General features: G+C 36.4%; 1 pseudogene; it reads right to left on the reverse strand.

The window, feature by feature from the left end:
- Window positions 1–1,695: 1,695 nt before the first annotated feature.
- Window positions 1,696–3,853, reverse strand: LOC116877539 (annotated as a pseudogene).
- Window positions 3,854–7,425: the final 3,572 nt, after the last annotated feature.

The raw sequence follows: 7,425 nt of genomic DNA on the forward strand, positions 1-7,425 counted from the left end.
TTTGATCAATGCAATAACTTAAGCATGAGAAGCCTATTGGCCAGGTAATGTTATCATTGTCAAAGAAAATGTCAGTTTTCCTGCCTTAGCACAATTAGTGTCAGTTTCACTATAATTGCTAAAGGTTGATTCTTTTTAACCCTAAAGTCATATGCATAACAAAAACATTGTCTGCTTTGGGTATTATCTCAATTTTCACCTTTATTTTATTTCTTGGTCATTATCACATATGTTTAAAAAAAAGTCACACTGTTTCCTCAGTAAGAATTAAAATAAATACATATATGTATTTATTTATTTGACAGAGAGCGACACAGTGAGAGAGGGAACACAAGCAGAGGGAGTGGAAGAGGAAGAAGCAGGCTTCCCGCCAAGCAGGGAGCCTAATGTGGGGCTCAATCCCAGGACCCTGGAAACATGATCTGAGTGGAAGGCAGACACTTAACTACTGAGCCAACCATGTGTCCCAGTAAGAAGGGTTTTTGAGAATAGGATTTTGACTCTCCAGCAAGCCTCCCTTTATCCTCAAACTACATTGTGGATCCTACATTCATCTTACACTCAATTTAACCTGCTACCAAACCATATCTATTACTATCTCTGATCTATTTTCAAGGAATTTACATCAAAGACCACAGTCAAGATTTCTAAGACTTTTTCAAGCCTTTATCAATGTACATTAGGAAACACTGAGATATATTTGACAAATTAAGTCCATGCACAAACTAGGTAAACTAAAAGAAAAACCAATAACAATATTTAATACCTATTATGTGTATATTAACAGCTTATTATGAGCAGATTAAGAAACTCACAAATATAATTTCTTCTTCCTTCTTTTTTTCTTACCTGTTGTACTTTATAATGCTTTATAGGAACAAATGATCAAAAGTTTTTTTTTTTCAGCTCTCCACATTCTGTGTCTTCTTTGCCTTTGCTGTTTCATTATATGAAAAAAAATGCATTTTTTTCATATAATGCATTATTTGCTTCAGAGGTACAGGTCTGTGAATCATCAATCTAACACAGTTCACAGCACTCACCATAGCACATATCCTCCCCGATGTCCACCACTCAGCCACCCTACGCCTCCCTCCCCACTCCCCAGCAATCCTCAGTTTGTTTCCTGAGATTAAGGGTCTCTTACAATTTCTTCCTAATTCTTATAGTGAAAATCATTCAGATGTTATTTCTGAAAAGACTTTCAAAGCAACTACATTTCAGGCATGCACTAGCCATTTGGATTATTAGAATAGACCATCACCACCTTATAAGATTTTGAGCAACAGATAAAAAGGTAGACATTTAGGTATGGAATTATTAATCTTTTATAAAAACATATACCCAGGGCCATATGAATATAAAATATAGGACTGCTCACAGCATTTGCAATAATGCAGTAAGAATTCCGAGTAAAAGTAAAAAATATAATTAAATGGATATCCTGGGCAAAGAGAATAATGATTGCAAATGACAGTTGTTAAAGTGAGTGAAGTGAATGGGAATAATGTGGATAGAAAGAGAAAATAAAAAGGAATCATTACTTCTCTTCTATGCTTTCCATGAGAAGCTGATTTTATTGACTCAATCCATTATGCACAGAAAAATGTTATGCTATAAAACCAATACTAGTGTTCCTCATGTGGATATTACATTTTTTTTTAATGTTAGCACTAGGGTTTATCAAGGTGTGCCTTAGTACAGGTGCTGGGGCTTGCCCATGATGCTTTTGATGTATAAAGCCCAGACCTCCTGTCAATTCTTCTTAAGCAACAACACCTGGAAGTTGACAGCTAAGTGGATGTTGCACACAAGCTCATCATCTGCCATCTTCATGTGACCAACAGTCACTGCCAGACATAGCAACTTCTTCATCTGGAATTGGACTGTGAACTTTACTTCATTCACTTTGGGCCCCATGTTCTCATTGTGGGTTGAGAATGGAAGGGAAATTGCCAACTTTATTCAGGCCTGGACCCAAAACTTGTGGAATCTGCTTGATCAGAGATTCTGAAGCCAAAAAGGCATCACACTTCTTGGTCATATTCTTGACTAATTTTTTTTTTCTTGTTGAGTTTCTTCAGGGTCTCAGTGTCCATGTGGGGAATATCCACAATCATGGACTCATCACAGTGCTGCTAGTCCCCCAAAACTTGGGGCAGGGAGTGGAATTGAGCCCGAATGTCCTGAGAAGCATTTGTCCTTCTCTGGATTGTAGTTCTTCAAAATGATCTGCAGCTCCACCATCTCCAGAAACTTCCCACACCACCAGTACAGGGTGTCACTTGGAGACTTTGCTATTCATCGTGACTCATGACACAATAACCAGATGAGAAGAGCAACATTATATGTTTTAAACTCTAACATTTTACCTACCCCCCACAAGATATTAACAATCTCTTTAAATGAATATGCTTTCTTCTCCTTTTAAAGAATGAGACAGATATTCATAGGGAACAAATAATGTATATATGGCCAATATGCATCTGAACAGTGATTCAGATCAATGTTGTGCCCCCAAAGAAGCCAATTGCTGGGGGAGGTAAGAAATCTTGCAACATGAACATATACCAAAAAATCTTAGAGTGTCAGAATAGGTTGCTATTTTTTCCACAAAAGCCCTTCCTTCATAAGAGTACTAAATAAGCTCACCAAAAATACCAGGTTTGGCTTATGGAGATTTCTCCCCAAAATAACATATTTTAGGAAATTAAAAATTCAGAAGACAACTACTCTTTTGGAATTAAACTTAATCCCTAAATTTAAATGCAGAAAATTGCTTTCACTAAAGAAGCTTAGTATCCCAAACTCTTCCACTGGTAATCTCAAATGTAACATATGCCTGTATGAAAATATCATCTCTCATTGGCAAGAGTTTCTGTTATTTTTGGATTGAGCAGAGTTATCCACAGCAACAACAACCACAACCATAACCATAGAATATGGGATTAACCACTGATTCTCTCACTGATAGATAATACTTAATCGTTCTCCATCAGTCTGATTTGAGTCACAGTAAGTCTTTGTATACTTAAATAATCAGATCTCTTTGGTGTTCATCATGTCCTATACGACTCTGTCTGATGGTAGATCTCCAACACTAAAGTCCTCAAATTCGCATTGCCCTCTTTGCTCCATCTATAAAATTGGCTTTGTATTGCTGTAATTTATAGTCAGATAGGATTACATGAGTTTTGTGATGCAGTATGTTTATCAATATGATTAGAAGTTTTCACCTATACTGGAATGTCATCTTTCTCGATGCTAGATCTCCACAGACTATGAACATTTTGCTAGAAAATGGGATACTTTGTTCATTATTGCCTACCAAAGGGCTGACCATAGTGCCATCACTTACTAAAGTATTTGTTAAATTAATCAACAAAAGGATGGAGATCTCAAAAAGCCTATTCCTATCTAAATTGTTGATATCTCCTGCTTGAAATTATTATTGCTCTCCTCTGATACCTTCTTTGAATAATTTTCTGTGACTGGGTTTTCTAGGATGGGAACTGAAATTAACCTCTCAAGCCGTAAGAACTGTTAAGTCAGCAAGACTCCACAAGAGTATCTCCAAGACAATGATCAATTTCAATTTACTGCCTGCCTGCCGCTACCAACTCACATTTCCCACATCTCCCTTGTATAAGTCTGGGAGGACTTTGGCACTTTGGCACTTGGACACAGTCTTTGAGATGCTAGTCCACTGTCTTCCTGGTATTAGTGTCACTGAAATAAATTCCTTTTTTGTTTCACCACCATGCATTTCTTTGCCTTTGCGTTTTATCAGCAGTGAGTGGCCAAACCTGATCTCTTTAGAACACCAGAGCAAGGGGCACTTACTCCCTTGCATCCTGGTTACAGTAGAAACTAAATATAAGTCTTAAATAATGAATATAAATTAAATATTAGAGATGTATTCTCAGATCATTGCAGTGCACAGAAGATGAGTGGGGTGGAGGGTATATTCCTTGTATTAGATATGAGAAAAGGCATCTGAGATTTGTAAAATAATGTAGAATTCTCACCCTTTGCTGTAAGAAGAAAATTACACATACAGCTGTCACTAGCATCTTTGTATTCTCCAAAACTAAGTTTGCCCAACACATAATAAACATCTAAAAAGTAATTATTGAATGAATAAATGGTAAGGATTCTAATCATGGTCAGGTGCTCTATGTCACCATTCAGTGGGAAGATACAAAACATAAAGGCAAGCCTGACATCTCTTATGGTGTAGAAGGATAGAGACCTCAGCCCCAGTCTAAATCAACACAATGAATTTTTAATATTTTCCCTAAGATTAGAGAAAAAATTCACTTGTCCACAAATTAATCTGTTGTTATTGAGAAATTGTTATTCTGTGTTACCCAACTGTTAAGTTCTTGTCCTTGTGCAGTTATGGACTATTATAAAAATTTAAACTCTTCTATTATTTTTCTGCTCTGATTTCAGGCCATTATTGCGGAAATACTGTATCTAAATTATGTCCTAATTTGGACTATAGGTTAATGCTGGTGTCTTGAGAACACAAAACTCCATGTACCTTTTGTTTATCCATTCAGCTAATCACCCTGCATCCATTGTTAAGAAAGCAGATAAAATTATGGCTAGCCTGAATCATTAACATTACTAAGATCATATCATCTTGCCAACCAAGCTTGGAAAGACATTGTATTAACCCCTGTTTTAACTATAACTTGCTTCATTTTAAGTGTTAAAATAATACTTCTTTAAGTGACAAATCATAGGGTAACTTGGGACCTTAGATCCTTAGTGAAAGTTGGGTTAAGATGTAGAAATGAGTTTATCTATGCCCTCTATAATCTATGAAATTATAGAGAAGCTCCTGGAATTGTTCTTTATTTTCAATATTTCAAGTATTTGTTTATAAATACAAGATGGCAGAGGAGAAATTGATTGCAAAGACACTTGAAAAATTTCAAAGCACTTATGTTTAAACAAATTAAAGAAGCCATTAAAAGTGACATTGTCTAAACCAGTCATAGTTACCATAAAATATGTCTTTAATACTTTCTTTCAGGAATATATTTTTGCTTTAATAGGGTAAATTTATGCTTTATACAAGTAATCTCACTTATGCACAACGGTATATGTGAATAAAATTAAGCCACACAATTTATATGTAATACACAAATGAAGACATTTTTAAAACTGCTACAATTTAGTAAGAGTTTCATACATTTTTGTTCATTATAACATAAATAATTGGTGACTGATAGGACCACATGATAGTTTTGTGTTCTTATCTAAATATCTTTTAATGATTATTTTAATACAGTCAATATCAGCACACCATGTAATCATTCCTATACAAAATTCAAAACACTTTATTTCATGTGTCTTAACACTGAGCAGATCTACTTTATGCTTCAGTTTTGCCCAATGTGAATTTTATAGAGTGAAAGTTAGCATCCAGCATATGGCAGAAGCCCAAAAAATGCATATCTTATGTCCACAGAAAGGACAGATGATGGAAAGTGGAATAATTCCCTCCCAGGAATTTTGTAGGTAAAGAATTTTAGTAAATTCATTAACATATTAAATTAATTGTCTAATTATGAGTAAATATTATTCCTTTTGAAAACTCTGAAACCTCTGAAGGATATAGGGAACAAATGAGACATTACACACTTGGACAGGTGTCTGGACAGTTAAACATTTCTTAAAATGATCTTAGATGACAGTATCAGTCCCAGAGTGGAAAGACCCTTTCCCAAAGAACCAGTGCAGGTCCTGCCACACCATGAAATTTTAAAAGGCAGCAGGCCTGGTTCATATATAGGCCAATGCGCACTGTGCTACTCCAGGCAGGAAAGTGACCCAGAGACAGTGTCAATTCAGCAAACTGAAAAATGTCAGTGATGCAACAGGAAGAATTATTTGCTCCTCTGAAAGTGCTTCTATAGGAAAAGCAAGCATGGACCCTCTTCTCCGGGGAAAGGGAGTGGGCTGGTACCATTTTCCTCTTGTGTCCCTTAGCATAAACTGACTTCGGTAAGCAGCACAGTACCAACACTGGAAACCTAACCTGCTTAAGCCAAGTCCTTTCCTGCTCTGATCTACTATTACTACTTTTCAAGAGCAAGTGTGCCTTAGGACAAGTTTAGTGGGCCCCAGACCAGCACAAACCCCTGCACACAGCACATATACTGACTAGAGTTCTGCAAATCTTCAGCTCTAGTGGAAATAATCTCAGGTCTCTTTTAGCAAGCAGACCAGAAGATATCCGGTTAAAACTCAACCACACTCTGGCAAAGGTCCAGACACTCCCCACAGGAGGCAAGGAAAAATACTGCAGAGGACTGACCTGAAGAAAAGAGCTGCCATAATATAGGAGCAGAGTCCACACAGCATACAACCAGAGACACATCCTGGAGCACTGGACATGGGCATTATATAAACTCTTCTGGATAAAAACATCATTAGCAGGAGCAGGAAACATAATAAGTTTTCATAACACACAGAAGGAGACAGAGACCTAGACAAAAAGCCAAGATGGATGAATTCATCTCAAAAGAAAGAACAAGAAAAGGTCATGGCCAGGGATCAAACTGAAACAGATATAAGTAATATGCCTGATCCAGAATTTAAAGCAACAATCATAAAGATATTAATTGTGCTTGAGAAAAGCATAGAAGACTCCTGGGAGGCCCCTACCATGGAGACAGAAAAGCTAAAAATTAACCAGGCCTGAATGAAAAATGAAAAAACTGAGAGGTGAAACCCATTGGACATAATGACTTTAAGGATGAAAGAAGCAGAGAAATGAATAACTGATATATAATTATGGAAAATAATGAAGCTGCACAAGAGGGAAAGAAAAATTAGGTCATGAAATTGAGAACTCACTGATATCATCAAAGTTAATAACATTTGTATTATAGGAGTCCCAGAAGAAGAAAAGAGGGAAAAGGGGGCAGAAGGTTTATTTGAGGAAATTATAGCTGAAAATTTCCCTAATCTGGGAGAAAAAACAAATATCCAAATTCAGGAAGTGCAGAGAATTGCCATTAAAATCAACAAAAGAAGGCCAACAGCAAGACACACTGTAGTTAAATTTGCAAAATATAGAGATAAAGGAAAAATCCTGAAAATAGTAAAACAAAAGAAGTCCCTAACTTACAAAGACCAATAAGGTTAGCAGCAGATCTCTCCACAGAAACTTGGCAGGCAAGATGAAAGTGGCATGTGTATTCAAAGTACCCGATGCAGAAAATCGGCAGCCAAGATTATTCAATCCAGTAAGGCTATCATTCAGAATAGAAGGAGAGTTAAAGAGTTTCCCAGACAAACATAAATTAACAGAGTTCAGGACCACTAAACCAGCTGTGAAAGAAATATTAAAGGGGACCCTTTGACTGGAAAAGAAAGACCAAAAGTAACAAAAACTAGAAAAGAACA

This window comes from Lontra canadensis, unplaced genomic scaffold (genome assembly GCF_010015895.1).
Source record: "Lontra canadensis isolate GAN:19392208 unplaced genomic scaffold, GSC_riverotter_1.0 scaffold53, whole genome shotgun sequence".
In the NCBI taxonomy this organism is placed as follows: Eukaryota; Metazoa; Chordata; class Mammalia; order Carnivora; family Mustelidae; genus Lontra; species Lontra canadensis.